Source organism: Pongo abelii, chromosome 2, assembly GCF_028885655.2.
Source record: "Pongo abelii isolate AG06213 chromosome 2, NHGRI_mPonAbe1-v2.0_pri, whole genome shotgun sequence".
NCBI classification, from domain to species: domain Eukaryota; kingdom Metazoa; phylum Chordata; class Mammalia; order Primates; family Hominidae; genus Pongo; species Pongo abelii.
This window is the reverse complement of record NC_085928.1, coordinates 53,655,467-53,676,922: the sequence shown is the minus strand read 5'-3', so window position 1 is coordinate 53,676,922 and position 21,456 is coordinate 53,655,467.

Below are 21,456 nucleotides of genomic sequence, written 5' to 3'. Positions count from 1 at the left end.
AAGAAAAATAAAAGCAATGAGTATAGGATATGTGACAAACACTGGAAGAGATACATGACAGGTCATTACGGACAGCTGAGAATGAGGGGCTGTCTAAACTGAGACACGAAGTTGATCTGAGTAAGATAAAATTTAAATAATGTTTGAATTGAAGTTTTAAGGATGACTGAGTCTTAACTATGGCGTGTGTGTGTGTGTGTGTGTATGTGTGTGTGTTTGTGTTGTAGGAAAGGAAACTACAGTTGACCTTCAGTGTTCATGGGTGTGTGTGTGTGTGTGTGTATTTGTGTGTGTTGTAGGAAAGGAAACTACACATCCTGGCTAACACGGTGAAACCCCGTCTCTACTAAAAATACAAAAAATTATCCGGGCGTGGTGGCGGCGCCTGTGGTCCCAGCTACTCGGGAGGCTGAGGCAGGAGAATGGCGGGAACCCGGGAGGCGGAGCTTGCAGGGAGCCAAGATGGCGCCGCCGCACTCCAGCCCGGGCGACAGGGCGAGACTCCGCCTCAAAAAATAAAAAAAGAAAAGAAAATGGAAAGGAAACTACAGTTGACCTTCAGTTTTCATAGTGATTGATTTCAGGACCCCCATCAGATAACAAGACTGGCAAATGTCCAAATGTCTTATATGAAATGCTATAATATTTGCATGTAACCTATGAATATGCTCCGGTACACTTTTTATCCTTTCTAGATTACTTATAATGCCTAAATACAGAGCCTACACAGCATTTAATTATCATGGATTCAACACAGAATTCAGTGCGTGGAAAATTCAAGTTTTGCTTTTTGAAATGCGGCAGCTTAAATAAAATCAGATGGAACTGAAGCTCAGCATCACAGTCTCTCTGTGTTTTAACATTAGAACAGAATGTTCACACAATATTGATATTTATTGAAAGTTATCAAAAATGGAATTTAAAAAATCAATCTTTGCCCATTTTATATGGGAAACACAGATTTAAGAGCTAGAATTGCTATCTAAAGTCTTCTCTTGCTTTGAAATGAAATATGTTGCTTGAATTATGAGTGAGAAAACACATTTATTGAGCATTTATTTCATGTCTGGCATGAATATACATTTTTACACCTAGGATACTTACAGCTTTCACATATTATCACTGGTTTAATCCAATGAAAGGTTATTTCTCTTTTACATGACCATGCAAGTTACTAGAAGACTTTACGCACTGTATCTATTTGAAGATCCATGTGGAGAAAGCTTTCAAGGTCATAACTAAGAAGACAACATGGAGAATTGAGTCCCGGTTTGTCACACTTAACACATCACTGCTGCTCACATTTAGAAGCAAGTCCCAAAGCTAAACCTGTTGTCAAAAATAAAAAACAAAAAAATAAAAATAAAATGCAACCATGAGTCAGGAAGTGAAAAATAAGAGACACTATAGAAGAGGTGCTGCACAGCCCAAGTGTACAGAAACGTGGGCAGAAAAGTGAGTATCACTGTGAACGGCGGGCTTCCTCTTGAATTGGTGCCTTCTATGAGCATCTACTCTGCTTATGTCTTGGCCACGGTGTCACTTAGCACAGGTGTCACAGCTGCCTCCTGTGTTCTCTGTGGACCTTAGGAGATCCCTAAAGGAATGGAGACAAAGAGGTGGAGGTGAGACAAGACAAAGAGGGAGGAAGACAGAGAACAGGAGGGGACCTCCGGCCAGACTGCCTTTTTATGTTGATGATTGCTTCTTATTAATAAAACTGTGTGAGACAGGGAGACACCTTCATTGGAGCTGAAGAAAGGGTAAAATTGGATCTCTCCCTGGTGTTTAAATTGCTCTTCACACAGCCCCATGGAGGTGATCTCATAGCAATGTAAACACTACCTCGTAAGAACAGGGAAGTAAGAAGTTTTAACTTGCTGGCCGTGGTGGTTCACTCCTGTAATCCCAGCATTTTGGGAGGCCGAGGTGGGTGGATCTCCTGAGGTCAGGAGTTCAGATCAGCATGGCCAACATGGCAAAACCTCATCTCTTCTAAAAATACAAAAATTAGCCAGGTGTGGTGGCGCACGCCTGTAATCCCAGCTACTTGGGAGGCTGAGACAGGGGAATCCCTTGAACCTGGGAGGCAGGAGGTTGCGGTGAGCTGAGATCGCGCCACTGTACTTCAGCCTGGGCGACAGAATGAGACTCTGTCCATCTCAAAAAGCAAATAATAAATAAGTCGTAACTGACCAAGTGAAAAATAAAAATAACAATCTCCTTTTAATTAAATTGTTAATAGATGAATAAACAATTCAACCTGAGACTATCAACTCACAAAACAAGCAAGTTTGCAGTTAACACATCACATCTGTTCCTGACTCTTAAAACTTAGATTTCAAATTTACTGAGGATTAGATGATGACCTTGTTAGGAAGTAAACTGAGCAAGCCGTTGTTAGGAAACAGAGAGCAATTCCTGCCAAAAATCTAATTTATTTCTCTCCTCATATGCTTAAGTCAACTCGAATAGCATTTATCAGCAGCATCAGCATTAGCGTTATTATTTTGTTAAATGCATCTAATCATAGAATTACAACTTTAAAATGTAATTGCTCTATACTATATGTTAACTAGAAATAAGCTTATATATGTATTGTAATATGCAAATATATATGGAAATGTGTATTTAGTTAATTGCATATATTCATATACATTTATTTATAGATATTCTTGGAAAGATTATATACATACATAAATTTTATAAACATATTAATATTTTTCTACATTTCAATTTATTTCCAATAATAAGGAAGCCAGTGTCCCTGGTCTGCTTTTCAAATTCAAGATGGAATCATCTTTGATAACATATATTAGAGTGAATGTCTTGATCTAGGAATACACATGACTCATTATTTCTGGCATCATGCAATATTTTCAGAGACAGCAGCTGCTAAATAAAATCATCACACAATAGTCTGCAAAAATATCATCAAGGGAATTATTTCTCCCTTCCACCCACATTCTCTTTAAATTGTTTTTCATGTGAGTATATGTTTCGTCCAAGACTGTCTTGATTTTACCCAAAGCAATTAAAAAGTATTTGAGAGTTTTGAAAATAATATACTGAAAACAGTATATTATTTCTCTGACTTCAGCTGAATTTTGTCACTGATAATAAAATTTAGACATCATGTCTATGAAAGGTATTTTTAATATTTATGGACTAATTCAAATGGACAATCTCATAAGGCATTTATATTTTAAGAAATCATATATAGTTATATCTGTAATGAACTACCTTCTTTAAATAATGTAATTAGTCTTTTTCTAGACAATTTAAAATATACACTAGCCATGTCTATGGTTAATTAGATGTTTCAGTTATGAGGATGGCTATAGATAAGGCCAAAGTGACTGCATATCCACTAAAGAACGTCCACTGCCCTCACACACTTGACTTCCCTTAACTTTGAAAAATGCACAGGTATACATTTGTGTACATACCCATGTCCTCAGGTCTTTGAAATGCTATTCTAAGAACCGAAGCTAGGTTTTCATAGCCTCAACTCTCTGAGTAATTGGTTAAATTGTCCTGAAAGAAAATCTCTTAGCCTATGTACATCAGCCATTATATCCATGGTGACATGGCCCAAGAAATAAAAATCCAGGAGGTAAAAAGACTGAGTGGCTTTGAATCCTTCTCAGCTTCTAGTAGCTAGAATCATAATTTGATAGCTACCACAGGTTTTCCTTGTGACCTACTCCAAATAGGTTGTTTTATGCCTCAGTTTCCTTATTTGTGAAATGTATTGTGAAAATAAAGCCAGTCCCATGTGGCAGAGCTGTCATTAGGTTTCCATGATGAAGTGTCATCTGAGTGAATCCTCATTATGCACATTACGGCCCAATTATGCTCATGTTATGAAAAAAAATAGCCCATTTGTAGATATGCACAGGTATCAAATCTCACACATCAAAGTGAAGGTCAGAAACATTTTTCAATTTTTATTTTTGAGAATGATTAAGTACTAAAATTATCTGACATCCAGCTTGTAATTTTCTGCATTTTCATAGGCATGATACTCTTAGCCAATAACATAGGATATTAGTCTGACTTTAACTTATAATAAAATTGGACTAAATTCACTCACTTCTTCATTTCTATTATTTATTGCAGTGTCTACCACGTGAAACGTATTGACTTTTGTGCCAACCTCTGTTCTTGTCACAATTTTAGTCAGGCAAATTAGCTTTCTAAATGTGGTAGCCTCAGTATACTTTGCAAAATATATTGGCTTGCCTTTACAATTTGACCTTTCTTCTGAGGAGCTGGGCCATTTCAGGGCTGAAAGCCATATTTTGTACTTCATTTTTCTCATTCATGTTTGACTTTTATTGAGCTCTACACAAGGTGAGGCATGCATTTTGCATAGAACTTTCTTTGAATATTGTCATTGAACACAGGTAGTTCAAATACATACTTCATATTATTTGATCATGGCTAAAGTATCTTTTAGAGTGTGGTTAAACTAAGGACATTTGTTCATAGAAAGAAATGAGGAAAAGGAAAAAAACTATTATGAGTTGAATAAAAATTCAGGAAGGTACCTGAAAGATGAAATAATTATTTGCTACCAATACAGAGAGATGTTGAGGTAGGTTTTATGTAGAATTTTCTAGAAGTTCAATGTCCACTGTCATGAAGCGATGTAGAAAACTGAGAATGCAGATCAGTAAAGTATGTTCTGAATGACCAGATTAGCCATGGATATTAATTAGCTAGGAAGTACCCACCTACAATGCACTCTGCTTGGAGGTACAGTGTCTCAACCACCTGGTTCTTCATTCATTTAAACACATTTATTAAGTACCTTCATTTGCTAAGCTCTGTTTTTTATTACTATTAGTTTATATCTTTGGAATATCTATTTTTTAGATACAAGAAGGTTTTGTTGTTGTTATTGCTGTTGTTTTAGATATTAGATGCAATAGTGAAATATTTCTGAGACTTACAGATGAAAATCTATCCATTATATCACAGTAGAGCTTTAACATAAAAGATATTGGACGGTAACAGTACTTTGTGCATAATAATTCAACTAATGGAAAATGTAAGGCTATTCTTTTTACTTTTCCATAATTTAGAAGGAAATTTTCTACCCTCTACCCCAAAATCAAACTTGGTGATGTTTAAGAACACACACTTGAAGCAAAAAAAGTTAGAAAATATAATCAAAATCAGAAAAGTTTTTCAAAAAGGAAAACTCCATAAACCTTAGAAATAATTTTCATGGAAGTTAAAATTAGAAGCATCACTAAAGTAGAATATAATATATTCTCCTACAGCACAGTCTAAGAAACAAGAAGTAAGATATGAATGGTCCATTGGACAGTGCATTTTATATTTGCCTTAAATTCCAGCAGTATTAAAGAGACAGTGGTACAGACAAGTAATTGCTGTGGTCATCAGAGCTCTCTGAAAAAAGAAGAATCTAAGCACTTGAGGGATGTGATGAAGAAGGAGACAGGGGACAGAGGAAAAAGAAAGAAAAGAGAAGGGAAGAGAGAAGGTAACACTGGCAAAGCTGGCATTCAGAATCATATAAACATCATTTTTTATTTCTCTTTACCTGAAATTGTCATTAGCTAACCTTGGTCCATAAAGAAAATTGAAATTTAGAGCTCTTCAAGATTCCTTACAAAATAACTCCTGACCTCTTTGTTGAACTATCACAACTTAAAGCAAGTGGTAGTGAGCCCTAGAGATCATCCTGCTGGAATGCCTCCTAGAAGATTCAAATATGTCTTTAATTGTAATTATGTCGTAATTATCAATGACTAAAACCTTACTCAAATAATATCTTATTCTTGTCATTTTTAAACTGAAGAAATGAGGTAGCATAAGCACTCATTTCAGTGTCAGTTAATAATTGGATCTAGTCAATGGTAACAGAGACTAGTATTACTAGCAGCTTTGGTGTACAGGTAGGACTCTCCCTTTCCCTCTCTCTCTCTCTCTCTCTCTCTGTCATACCACACACACACACACACACACACACACACACACACACACACACGCACACACAGGCACACAAATTGAAAAGTTAGCCAGGCTTAGATTGGATGGGTGGATCCAGAAAGACATCTCAGTTACCCTCAGGTTCTGTTCCCAAAATCACAAAGTGGCTGCTAGTGCATTAGCCGTCTTCCAGGAAAGAGTTAACTTTGTGGTTCTGAGTTGCTCAAACTGTGCACATCCCTATACTAAACCTGTCTTTATGATCGGACTGGCCCCATTGGCTTCTCCTGGAAATAGAGCTCCTTGTTCTAACTAATGACTGTTCCTGCTGTTTTTTTGCCTTTAACTACACTGTACCAGTTTTTCTAGATAAACTGTACAAACCAAGTAATTTATGCTAAACATCTGCTTTTCTTTGGGGATCTGGAGAGACTATGGAAGTCCTAGAGGCATTGAATGCCTACATGCTCAACCCCTAATGAAAACTCTGGACTCTTAGGTTCAGGCACAGGTGAGTTTCTCTGATAGAAAACACTTTACACATTTTTTTTTCTAGACAAATTAAGCACATCTTGTGCAACTCCCCCCAGAGAGAAATATTGGAACTTTGAGACTGGTTGTTTTCAGACTTGGTCCCACACACCTTTTCCTTTTGCTGATTTTGCATAGTATCATTTTGCTGTAATAAACCATAAGCATGAAAATATAAACTTCTAAATTCTGTGAGTCATTCTAGCAAATCAAATAATCTGAGGGTACTACGATATTCACATTTTAAACAGTATAAAGGAAAATGCAGGGAGGGACGTGAAATACTTACCTCGAATACCCACACAACATCTGTTTAAGTGTCAATTTGTTCCACCTTTACCTTCATCTGTGCACAATGCACAGGGTTATATTGGTAAGAAAAGGAGAATAAATATTGGGTAGACAAACAACTGTCTTTTTTGCCCACCCCAAAAACAATGTACACATTTTTTCCCACCTACATATAGAAGGAAGATAACCTTCCCTTAAAGGAAGCATTCACAAGGTCTCATACAGTTTCTGCTTAGAGCTCAAGGCCCAGGATCTCTGCGTTACATACAGGTAGGTGAATATCATGTCTAAATGTGGCTTCTGGGACCTATAGACTCAATGCTTTCAGAGGAGAATAAGAAAAACATAGTAGTCAAATGTCACCTAATAGAAATCGCCTGAGGTCTGGCTCCAGCAGTGGAATATGTTCCTTCATTAGCCAGTCTGAGGGTCCCTGAGTGATTTCTTGGATAGGCAATCCCCTATTGATTTTCCTCAGAGGGCCTGGCTCTGAAGATCCAGGAGATCCTGGGAGAATTCTGCTTGCCTAAGATCTCTTGCCATATCTGAGATGAGCACTGAACAGTGTGTCGTTCTTTGGGGCTGTCCAGTATGCGTGGCTCACTTCTTACCATTGCAATTTCAAAGGCCCAGAGATTCCTTTGTAAATTTAAGTGTCATACCTCATTGAGGCAAAGGATTGTGATTTCTTTGACAATATGGTTGCATGAAACATAGATGTTTCTGGTATATTTGTTTTTAATCATTATGATAAGAGGCCATGTGAATGGGTTATTTCTGTCAATGTTACTACATTTCTTCAGTTCCTTATGAAGCTGGTATATCAAGAAAAACAAAAATATTTTCTATCCCTGCCCTTTAGAAGATTACAATCTGTGATGAGATAATACATCAAAAATAAATTACTGAGTCCTACCCAGAGCAATCAGGTAAGAGAAAAAAAAGGCATCCCAATAGAAAAAGAACTCAAACTATCTGTTTGCTGACAATATGATTTATACCTAGAAAACACTGAAGACTCCACCAAAAGGCTCCTTGAGCTGATAAAGAAGACTTCAGTAAAGTTTCAAATACAAAATCAATATACAAAATCTGTAGCATTTCTATACACCAATAATGTTCAGGCTGTAAGCCAAATCAAAGAAACAATCCCACTTAAAATAACCAGGAAAAAAGTAAAATACATAGGAATGCATCTAACCCAAGAGGTAAAAGATCTTTACAAAGTGAACTACAAAACACTACTGAAAGAAATAAGACATGACACAAACAAATGGAAAAGCATTCCATGCTCATGGATTGGAAGAATCAATATTATTAAAATAGCCATACTGCCCAATGTAACCGACAGATTCGATGCTATTTCTATCAAACTGCCAACATCATTTTTCAAAGAATTAAATAAAACTATTCTAAAATTCATATGGGGGAGTTTCAAGATAGGCAACTAGATACAGCTGGGAAGTGCCACTCCCACTTAGAGAAACCAGGATTTCAACTAAACCAGTGTAATTTGAACAGATCTTCAGAGAGAAAACACCAAACGTGGATGGAGATGCAGAGGCTGAAGCTGAAGAGGGAGGAAGCTGGTAACTCTGTGTGAGGTGCCTGAACACTAGGGCTTGCTCCCAGCCCTGAACAGCCCCTGGGGAAAGAATGAGTGTAGGGACCAGGTAACTGACTCTTGACATAAACCTGTGGGATCTTAGCTACAGGGGATGCCACTCCCTCAAAAGACATTTGAGCTTGAAGGAGGATGTCCCCAGAGATTACACGGAGATGGGCTTGAGTAGGCATGGAGCCAGGGACTTTTGTCCACAGGATAGCTCTGATGGAGCCTGGCCATAGACGCTAAACCTCCATGGCTGCCCATCTCCCTCTGAGAGGCTCTGGCCCTAGCTCACCACCAGAACAGGAGAAAGCAGGGCCAAATTACCCACAGGACTCGGGCACATCTGTCATGCAGGCCTGCCTGCCAGCCCCTCCCAGTGCTCCTGGCTGGCTGCCTCACAGGTGTGTGTACACAGTGCAGCCTCTGCTGCCCAGCCTGGGTGTTTGGCTCCACCTCAGTGCATTCCAGCAGCCTGGAAGCCCTTCAGATCTCCCAGTGCACCTGGAACCCAACCCTGAGAGTTCAGAAGAGGAAGCCATGAGCAGATCCTGGTGCCCCAAGGCTGTGACTCATACCTCTAGAGTGCCAAACCAGGATCTGTGCCCAGCACTTGAGTGGAGAAACTCACACTCTCAGAAAACTGAGAGGAGTGAGTTACACAGCTTCATGGACTGGTGTGGGAACTGGGCATGCTTCTCTCCACAGGGCTGTTCTGGTAAGTGTGTAGCCAATCTCTCCCAGCTGAACCACTGTCTGAGGGAGTCCCATGGCCTAAAACACCTAACAACAAAAACAACAAAACATGGGCACAATGTTAGTGATCAGAGGTAGCTCCCCCAAGGCCCAGGAGTGGAAGTGATGGAGGAGTCACCTCTCTCCCCTTCATACCACAAAGCACAGCTGCAAAGATAAGGATACACAAAGGAGCCACATGGCTGAGTAAGAGCCTATTTACTGTCCATTGCTCTCAAGCATCATCTAGTGGATCACAGCCCAACCTATGGCATAAAAAAAAAATTGCTAATTCAGTCTCCTGCAAAACCAAAGGCAAGAATGTAACATCATGCAAAGAAACATTTCTTTGAAAACTTCCAGAAATGAAGCTAACTGACTATACTCAATTTATGCCACAGTTAAAGGAAACAACCCTCCCCTCCACAGAAGAGAAAAAATCAGCACAAGAACTCTGGCAATTCAAAACGCCAGAGTATACCCTTACCTCAAAAATGAGCCCACTAGCTCCTCAGCAGTGGGTTCTTAGTCTGAAATTACTGAAATGACAGACATGGAATTCAGAAACTGGATGGCAAGGAAGCTCAACAAGATCCGGAAGAAAGTTGAAACCCAATCCAAGGAAGGCAAGCAATCCAATAAAACAATTCAAGAGTTGAAAAACAAAATAGTCATTTTAGGAAAGGCCCAAACTAAACTTCTTGAGCTGAAATACTCACTACAAGAATTTCAGAATAAAATCAGAAGTATTAACAGCAGAATAGACCAAGCCACGGAAAGAATCTCAAAGCTCAAAGACCAACCAGAGGCTCAAATCAACTCAAGCAGACAAAGATAAAGAAATTTTTTTTTACAAAATGAACAAAATCTCCAATAAATATGGGATTATATTAAGATAACAATTTTGTGACTCACTAGCATCCTTGAAAAAGAAGGAGAGAGATTAACTTGGAAAATATATTTTAGGATACAGTCCACAGAAAAAAAAAAATCTCCCTAATCTCATAAGAGAGATTGAGGGGTAAATTCAAGAAATATAGAGAACCCCTGCTAGTTACTATACAAGATGACCATCCCCGAGACATATAGTCATCAGATTCACCGAGATCAATGCAAATAAAAACTCTTAAAGGCAGCTAGAGAAGGATCAGCTAATGTACAAAGGGAACCTCATCAGACCGGCAGTGAACGTTTTAGCAGAAATTTTACAAGCCAGAAGACACTGGGGACCTATTTTCAGCATCCTTAAAGAAAAGAAATCCCAAAGAAGAATTTCATACCCTGCCAAACTAAGCTTCATAAGTGAAAGAGAAATAAAATCCTTCCAGGCAAGCAAATGTTAAGGGAAGTTGTTTCCACTAGACCAGGCTTACTAGAGGTCCTCAAGGGACTGTTAAATGTGGAATCAAAAGAAATTTGAAACCTGCTACCACAAATACTCACTTAAGCACATAGTTCACAGACACTATTGAGAAACTACACAACTAAGTCTGCATAACAACCAGCTAAAAACATGATGACAGGATCAATATCTCATTTATTAAAACTAAGTTTGAATTTAAATGAACAAATGGCTTCATGTAAAAGACATAGAGTGGCAAGCTGGATAAAAGAAAAGACCCGACCATCTGCTATCTTCAGAAGATCCATCTCACATGTAATGATCTCAGAGGTTCAAAGTAAGTGTTGAAAAAAAGATCTATCCTCTAAAAGAAAAAAACAAAAAGAGCAGGAGTCACTATTCTTATGTTAGATAAAACAGACTTTAAACCTCTAACAATTAAGAAAACAAAGAAAGGCATTACATAAAAGGGTACAATTCAACAAGAAAACTTAACTATCCTAAATACACATGCACCCAACATTGGACTACCCAATTTCATAAAACAGCTTCTTCTTGATCTACAAAAAGACTTAGCCACACAATGATAGTGGAAGACTTCAGCACCCCACTGACAGCATTAGACAGATTAGTGAGGCAGAAAACTAACAAAGAAACTCTGGACTTTAACATAACACTTGACCAGTTGGATCTAGTAGACATTCACAGAACACTTCACACAACAACCAGAAAATATGCATTCTGTCATACTTCATGACAGAGACACAACCAAAAAAGAAAACTTCAGGCCAATATCTCTGATGAACATAGACACAAAAAATCCTCAAACTGCATCCAGCAGCACGTCAAAGAATTAATACAACACAGTCAAATAGGCTTTATTTCTGGAATGCACGGCTGGTTCTAAATACACAAATCAATAAATGTGATTCACTACTTAAGCAAAATTTAAAGCAAAAAACCTATGATCATATCAGTAGATGCACAAAAAGCTTTCTATGAAATCCAATATCCCTGCAAAATAGAAACTCACAACAGGCTAGGCATTGAATTAACATACCTAAAAATAATAGGAATAATCTACGACAAACCTACAGCCAACATCATACTGAATGGGCAAAAGCTGGAAGCATTCCCCTTGAAATTGGAACAAGACAAGGATGCCCACTCTCACCACTCCTGCTTAACATAGGACTGGAAGTCACAGCCAGAGCAATCAGGCGAAATAAATAAATAATATGATTCTATACCCTGAAAACCCTAAAGACCCTGCCAAAAGGCTCCTAGAACTGATAAACGACTTTAATAAAGGAAATAAATCAATGTACAAAAATCAGTAGCATTTCTATACCAACAATATCAAGGCTGAGAGTGAAATCAAGAACATAATCCCACTTACAGTAGCCACAAGGGAAATGAAATACCTAGGAATATAGCTAATCAAAGAAGTGAAAGATTTCTCAAAGGAAGACTACAAAACACTGCTGAAACAAATCAGACAAGACACAAAAAAGTGGAAAAACGTTCCATGTTCATGGATTGAAAGAATCAATATTGTTAAAATGCCCATACTTCCCAAAGCAATTTACAAATTCAATGCTACGCTTATCAAATTGCCAGTGTCATTCTTCACAGAATTAGGAAAAAATTATTCTAAAATTCATGTGAAACTGAAAAGAGCCTGAATAGCCAAAGCAATCCTAAGCAAAAAGAACAAAGCTGGAGGCATCACACTACCTAACTTTAAATTATACTATAAAGCTACAGAAACCAAAACAGCATGGTAATAGTACAAAAACAGACACATAGCCAATAGAACAGAATAGAAAACAGACACATAGCCAATGGAACAGAATAGAAAACTCAGGAATAAGGCTGCACACCTACGACCATCTGATCTTCAACAAGACCAAGAAAAACAAGCAATGGGGAGAGAACTCCCTATTCAATAAATGGTAACTGGCTAGCTATATGAAGAAGATCAAAGCTGGACGCCTACCTTTCACCATACCATATACAAAAATTAACTCAAAGTGGATGAAAGATTTAAATGTAAGACCTCAAACTATAAACCTCCTAGAAGACAACCTAGGAATTTTTCTTCTTGACATTGACTTTGACAAAAAAACTTTGGCTAAATCCCCAAAAGCAATTGCAATAAAAACAAAATACACAAATGGGATCTAATTATACTAAAGTGCTTCTGCACAGCAAAAGAAACCATCATCAGAGTAAACAGCCTACAGAATAAGAGAAAATGTTCACAAGCTATGCATCTAAGGTTTAATATCTGGAATCTATACATAATTTAACCAATTCAAGAAGCTAAAAATCAAATAACCTTATTAAAAACTGGGCAAAAGACATAAAAAGACACTTTTCAAACAAGACATACAGGCAGCCAACAAACATTTGGGAAAATGATAAACATTACTAATCATCAGAGAATGCAAATCAAAACCACAGTGATATGCCATCTAACAGCAGTCAGAATGGATACTATTAAAAGATCAAAAAACAACAGATGCTGGTGAGGCTGAGGAGAAATCAGGACGCTGTTGGTAAGAATGTAAATTAGTCCAGTCACTGTGGAAAGCAGTCTGAAGACTTCTGGACTTAAAACATGACTGCCATTCAAGCCAGAATTTAATTACTGTGTATATATCCCAAAGAAAATAAGTCATTTGACCAAAAGGATACATGCTTATCTTTTTGAACTTGTATGTTCATTGAAGCACTATCCACAGTAGCAAAGACCTGGAATCAACCAAAATGCCTACCAATGGTGGAATGGATAAAGAAAATGTGGTATATATCCACCATGGAATATTGTACAGCCATAAAAATAATGAAATAATGTCCTTTGCAGCAATATAATGTGACTGGAGGCAATTATCCTAAGTAAATTAACACAGGAACAGAAAACTAAATGCCACATGTTCTTTCTTTTAAGTGGGAGCTAAACATTGGGTACACAGGGACATAAAGTTGGTAATAATAGACACTGGGACTACCAGAGTGGGGAGAGAGGGAAGGAGATATGTGTTGAAATGCTAACTGTTAGGTACTATGCTCACTAACTGGGTAATAGAATCATTGTATCTCAAACCTCAGCATCATGTAATATACCCATGTAACAGATCTGCACTTGTATCCACTGAGTCTAATGTCAAGTTAGAATTTAACAAATAATTAAATAAAACAGTCAAAAAATTAAAAGTAGCATAATTAAATAAAACAGTCAAAAAATAAAAAGTAGCTTATTTTTATATAGCAATAGGTGCTATAGGATTATTCAGTAAATGTGGAGACTCCCTGCTGTAGTAATCTTGAAAGTCTTGTGAAGGAGATGAATCTTAAGAGGTACTGCAGTGAAGGATAGACATTTAAAGCTAAAGCAAATAGCTAAAGGAGAAGAGGAAAAGGCCTACCAAACAGATGTAATAGCACTGGTATAGGATGAAGTAGAGCAGGAAGGCAAGGTTTTTCATTCATGAAAAAAAGAAGCATAATAAGATATGGACCTATGCATTAGTCTCAAATATGCCTGTGTCCAGAAAATAAATACAAAATTGATAAAATTTAAGGTATACACTATCCTAGATGAACACGTGTCTACACCGGAACTGCTATTTTTCAATCAAGAGTATGAATTCTTGGGGAGTTCTGGGACACTGAGGGAGGATAGTAGTGAGCTGGGTAAGTAGCCTACACATTTGACAAAACAGGTGGTGTATTAGTCAGGGTTCTCTAGAGGGACAGAACTAATAGGATAGAGGAGTTTATTAAGGAGTTTTGACTCACGCAATCTCAAGGTGAGGTCTCACAATAGGCCATCTGCAAGCTGAGGAGAAAGGAAGCCCATCTGAGTCCCAAAACCTCAAAAGTACGGAAGCCCACAGTGCAGCCTTCAGTCTGTGGTTGAGAGTCCAAGAGTCCCAAAGCTGATTAACTTGGAGTCCGATGTTCAAGGGCAGGAAACATGCAACAGGGAGAAAGATGGAGGCTGAGAAACTAAGCTAGTCTAGTCTCTCCGGTTTCTTCTGTCTGCTTTTATTCTGGCCACACTGGCAACTGATTAGGTGGTGCCCACCCAGATTGAGGGTGCGTTTGCCTGCCCCAGTCCACTGACTAAAATGTTAATCTCCTCTAGCAACACCCTCACAGACACACCCAGGAACAATACTTCACATCCTTCAATCCAATCAAATTGACATTATTAATCTTCATAGGTGGTAATGGAGAATAGAAGTGATCTGGCTGATATCTGTGGCTGCTACAGTAAGATCTAATAGCATGGGATAAATTGCATTGCAAGGCAGCCTACTTTTATGAACAGCACTGTTAATGTTAAGTATTTGGAAAGATTCATTGACATTTCTGGGACTGTTGCTATTACATTCATTCCCCACAGCTTACCCCCAGTCTTTCTTTCAGGTTCTCTCTCTTTCTGTCTCCCCACCTACTTAATTCTTCCTTTCCTTCTAGGAGCTGGCCTTCCTCTGTTTCATCCCCGTATTGCTAGGTACCAAATTGGGATACTCTTTTTTTACAAGTGTAGTTTTTAACCTAAATCAGTGTCCCTTTCATTACTAATCTGTGTGATTTGCTTAAATAGAAAGAGATTTATTAGAGTCTTAGAGAGCTGAAAGAATATCCAAGAAGGACAGTAACAACAGAAGTTAAGAAAAAGCTCAATCATATTTAATTATCTTCAAATGAGAGCCCCAACACTATTTTTTATTGTGCTAGGCACTAAGGATTTTAAGAGTTATATGTTAGGACTTCCACTAGACCAGAATACAAGGCATCAAACCCACCGAACCTGTGCTACATGCTTTATAAGAAGCCAACATCCCTCGATATAGTTGCTTCCTCTCATTCATTGCTTGCTTCCTTCCTCTGATTTGATGTAGTTATAACTACTTAGAGGAACCACAGCTGTGTGGGAGTCCATCTGCAAAGGAATCTGAAAATGGTAATTATCTATGTATGTATGTATGTGCTCATCTATGTATCTATTAATAATTTGTTCATTTCTTTTTAGTTTACCAGATTTTTTTTTAAAGAAAATTGTATTAGAAAGTAGTTGAAATGAGTATTGACTCAATTTATAGTACTCTCAAAACATCTCATTCTAATTTGTTTGAAGTGATTATTTAATCCTGAAAAATCTTTGAAAAAATTGTATGAACACATATTTAAAGTGTTTCCAACAGCAAAAATAACCAAATAATTTGATGAATCATGATATCTACGAAAGAACATTAAGCATCTCATTTAGTAGCCCTAGGTAATATTTAACACATTTTATACATACATTAGCTGCCTTTAGATAGTTTTACAAACATAATATAGTTTGTTAAAATCTAGCATTATATGGAATAATAAAATGCATTTCATTTTTCTGCTAACAGTTGCCTAAATAGAGGTTTAACATTTGGTGCAAGGGATGAATTTACTAAATCACCCTTCTGGGAGAGGGGTCCCAGAAGATGCGTAAAGTTTGTTTGCCATCACGCAAAGTTAGGCTCTTTCTGGACTTTCAGGATGTAGAAGTAGCAAAAGTTAAAAATAGCGTTCACAAAGAGTGGATAAAAAAGACCACAAATGTAAAAAATATCAGTGTAATTATCTTTAATGCAGGATTAAAGATAATGAAGTTAACTAAAGAGACTTGGTCTGAAACTTATTCAGATAAAACAGAATTCCAAAAGAGAATTACATGGGCCCTAAAGTAATTTATTTATTTTTTAATGGTGTGTAAAATGTCTTACAATTGTTTTTCATGGGTACTTTTCTTTTACTATCCTCAGGACACATAGGATGAAAATTAAGTAATTTAAAATTTCAATGAACATATGTACCATGGTATTCACTTTGTTTTTTCCTATCCAAACTAAAATGAAAACATTCCAGGTCATTTTATTTTCAGAATCAACCCTCAAAACAGCAAAGTTCTAACAAATGATTGAAATAATTGCTCAATTATTAAAACAAATGACAGTTGCAAATTTTTACTAAAAAATGAATATTCATAATCACCTCCAAAAATAAAGAATGAGGATGCTACAGATAATCATTTCGATCAGAGTGCAGGTGTCAGATTCCCAGGTGAAGGGGATTAGGCCATATAGTATAAACCTGGCTATGGCCAAATGGAGCCAATAGGTATGGGTTCTGTCTTTTTAATTTATTTTTTGACTTTTATATAATTGAAGAAAATATTATATATCCAAGAAAATACATGCTTTCTATTTCTTTCTGCCAAAGGTATCTTCAGCCTAGTCTTTGATTCATTACAATATTTTCTCTCGATATCTCAAAAAATAATGTAACATTATTTTATTTTGCCACGTGGAAATCCAAAATCCAATTATAACTTTGTGTTCTCAGAAATGAGCTGTGCTTCAATACCAAATATTTTAGGCTTGTTTAAAAGAACAATAAAAGGAGAAGAAAAACAAGAACAGGAAAAAGGCCATAAAGGGACAGAAGGAGGATAGTAGTCCTATCAGTGGTAAATCAGAAGGGAGGTCTTCACTTCTCCCTTTCTCCCAGTCTCAATCTGTGCATCTATCTGGATTTGTATTGGTCTTTATCTTCTACCCTCTTTCATTTTCAGGTATGTGTCACATTTTTCCCAAATCGAATGTTCAGCCTTTCACAGGGAACAATGGGGAGGCATCTTTTGCCATCTCTTTCATTATCATGGATTTTGCTTCATAGGTCATCCACTACCTTATCTGGGACTCCAAATTTCCCCTATTTCTTTCCTGTCCAAAGTAAACATCTCTACATTTCTATGAGCTCAGAAAACAAATGAAGACACATAACAATTTTTATTTAATCTTTACATACCTGCAACCTACTACAGCTGCATCATTGTTCTTCACTTCAATGTTCCAAATAGTATTTTCCTCTTCCCATTTCACATTTCTATTCCCACTCTTAAAACTCGTGGTAGTTTAGAAAAAGGAGGTGGTCCACAGTGTTAAGATTCCTAGGATGGTGAATAGAGACAAGCCATTTTTAAAAGGCGTTTCAATTTCTCTTAAATAATAATTGGTGACATTTAGAAGTGTAGGTTTATTAGAGTGGGAGTTATTTTTAATAAATTCTGGGTTATAACTTTTTAAAACTTTATCACAGCTGATGACTTGCAGAAACAAGATAAAATAATAAAATTTCCAAAAATTTCAATATGGCTTTTTATACTAACAATAAAACACTTTATTTGCTGCTAAAATAGTACAAGTAAATAAGGAAAATAGAGAAACTGATGTCATTTAATAATTATTTCAATATGAATAGAATAAAACATAATGAGGAACACATGTTTGCTTGGTGCTAATGATACAACGTTTTGCAGTTTTATAGATAAAGCAGAATGTGTAATTTGAACCAGATGTTGAAATACTTTAGGATTAGTATCCAAGGGCAAATATTTCAGAAAATATTGGAAAGGTAAACCACATATTTGCTACTGGGAGTCCTTTATGTATGTGTCTTTAGATTGCACTTTACTTGGTTTCTCAAAATGAAATTGCGATCTGTTCTCCATACTCTATATTTTTAAAAAATCCCGCAGAAGCAGTTCAGCAAAGTGGTTAAGAGCTCAGGTTCTGTGTCACATTTTTGGCTTAATCATTTCCTGGCTACGGGACCTCAGGAAACTTAACTTTTCTGAGCCTCAGATTCCTCATTTGTAAAATGAGAATGATAACATTAAAACAACCTCATAGGACCAATGTGTTGTTTAGGTTAAGACAATGCCTGTAAAGTATTTTCAGTGGAACACAGTAAGCACTCAATATAAAGTAGTTAGCACCATTGTCATTGTTATTATCACTACTATTTTTCATTTTAATACCAATAAAACTAACACTTTTCAAAAAAACACTTTTCAAAATTATTAACTGTTAATCTGAGCATCCTTTCAGTCTCACTAACAGTGTCAATTGTTTGCATCCTGAGAAGTGTATGAAATAGGTTCTTTTAAGTTGCATAGCACAGAATCACATTCAGTTTTTCTCAGGTGATGGGAACATATTTTAACAATATATTGGTAAATAAGGAAATATAAGAGCAGGCCTTAGAAGCCACTTCGGGCCTGAAATGTCAATTTCTTACAGGACCTCATACAATCCCAGCTCTATTGGTCTGGATGTGCTGAATCAGAAGTATCTCTACTGGTCACTTCTGCTAAAACAGGTGTTGCCTGGGCTCCATGGAAATACTTCTAGCTATTTCATGTTCAGCTGCTACTGCAGAGCCTGCTGCACCTGCACTGACTCTAATGTCAAGGTGACCGATTTCAACTCAAACTCCCCTGGAAAAGAATGCATTGATGAGTTAACCGACACAATCCAGCATGGTGTGTCGCTGGTATGTGTGGTTCTCCCCTCGATCCCCTTAGACTGCTGGGCAGTAATCCCTTGTAAATCAACTGCATAGCCAATGCAAAGGGAACAGAACTTGGCAAGATCAAGATAGACCCGGTTTTTATGTTGAGGCTCCTCGAAGGGACTAATGCAACTGGCAGATGCCTTGCATAGCAGTCCAATATGGAAAGCACATTAGGTGGCAAAGCAAGACTTTTTAACTCATTGGTCTCCCTATTAATTCATTTGGAATTTCAAAATACAGAATTTGCATTCGTTATTGATTTCTCATGGGAATGCATTCTGACTAGTCTTTTCATACCACCCTTTTTGGGGAGCTGCTTTCCCCATTTCACCACAGGAGGGCAATAGTCAGTCTGGGAAGCTGTTTTGTACAACACAACCCTGTCCTCTCACCAGGCCTGACAGGGAAGGGCCATCAGAGTCCATTCCCCAAAGACAGTGACTTAGCCTAAGCTATTCATGGTTCAATCCCTAGGAATTTGAAGTTGAGACTGAAAAAAGAAAAGTTTGCTCCAGGGAGCAACATGTCAACTCGGGATTCATCAGTGGCCATGTTTTGTTGTTGTTGTTGTTGTTTTGCTATGTGGTCAGGAAAATTGGAATCAGCTGATCTTTGAGAAAGAGAAAATTGAAACAGACACAAAGAGAGGCATAAAACCTCCTAGTTCCTGTCTCCAGGCAATTCCAGAGAACTAAATTTATGCCTACCCTTCAATTCTATGAGATCTAGCATCATTGTAATAAATATTCCATATTTCTTAAGCTAGTGCCTGTGAGTACTTGCAACTTGAAACTGAGTCTAAATAACCAGTACAAAGGTAAACTAATTTTTTCTCCCAAGGATGTGAATTAGGCACTAAAATAACATAAATTTTATACTAAAATTCCAAAATAAATTTTGTAACTATTCTGCAGTATTGAAAGAGGGACAAAAAAACTTGGATGATTAAATTCTGGGAATAGTACAGTTTTGATGACCTCAGCTATTAAATTATTTTAAAGGTTTTTATTTGTTTGTCTCATCCTTATTATTGAAATTTTAAATTCTTAACATATTTGACATGTAGTAGAGAAAATAAATATTCAATTATCTTGGGATCTTCAATTCAAATAAATAGTAATTTCATAGTTAGAAATATAGATGAAAATGAAGACAAGAGGTGATGAAGGTTTGCTGTAAATCCAGGAGATATGTATGTGTGTGTGTACGTGTGTGTGTATGTTTATGTGTGTATATGTGTATGTGTGTGTATCTAAAGAATATCTGAAGATGAGTGTATTATGACTAAACTCAAACTCTGATATAAATTTGTTTTCTTGTCATTCATCTTTTTCTCTAAGATAGTACACCCACCCACCCACACACACACACACACACGCAAACACAACTATTTTTAAATTTTCTGTAATTAAGGTCGCGTACGTATATATTCCCATCATTCCAGGGCGCCGGCATGGAGCTGACCAGGTGGGTGATACTTGTGTTTCTAATGATTACAATCTGGCCTCAGTCATTCTAAAATCACATTCCTAAAGCCATTTCAGGCTTCTGCTAATAGTTGGCTTTGAATATTAGGGGCTTAATTGGAAGCAACTGATTCTGGCCAGATAGATCCTGATGAGGCTTGAAGAACTCCTGAACAGATTTACATTTCTGAGGGTTCTTTTTCCCAAGAATTGTCCTTTTCCTTTGTATGATTCATCTGTTGCATGGATGTATGGTTATCCCTCATCCACGCTCTTTTCTCAAATGTACCGGTCATTATCGCTATATAACAAATGTGCCCGAATTTGGTGGCCTGAAAAAAAACTCACCATTTGGTTATGTTAATTGCTCCTGTGGATCAGAAATTCAGACAGTGTCCAACAAAAATGGCTGGTCTCTGGTCTATGATTTTGGTGCCTCTTTCACTTCCTTGTCTGGTGCCTGATTTAATCTGCCTCAGCTGGGACTGTAAGCTGGATACCCTCACAGGGCCTCCCTAGGTAGTTTAGGTTTCTCTTAGCATGGCAGCTGGATTCTGAGATACCCAAGAGGAAGCACCTGGAAAGTGATTGTTCTAGGAGAACAAGGTAAAAGCTGCATGGAAATTTTATGTCCCAGCCTTGGAAGTTAAATAGCATCACTTCCTCACTGAATTTATAGAGCAGGGGATATAGACCCCACTCTCAACGGAAGGAATGTCATAGAATTTGCAGCCATCTTAAATCCAATCAACTAATGGCTGACAGAAGAAGCCAAATCAGAATCTAAGTATACATTATTGGTAAAACTAGATTGGAAAATACAGCAGGGGTATTTTGCTTATCCATCTCTTATTGAGTTTGCCTACCTAGATGCAGATAAAATTTCAAAACAGCAGCTTCTTCCTCATCTTTCCACCCTGTTGTAAGAGACGATAGATCCCAAAATATTTATTACACTGGAAGAGGAAAAACAGAAGAATTTACTCTGCATGAAGGCAGTCAAGGGAGAAAAGAGAGCTTTGAATCACCAGCTGATTATGTGGACAAATTAGATACTCCTTCCTTCGTCCTCCTGCAGAGTAGTGAGTCGGGGGCGGACAGCAGAATAA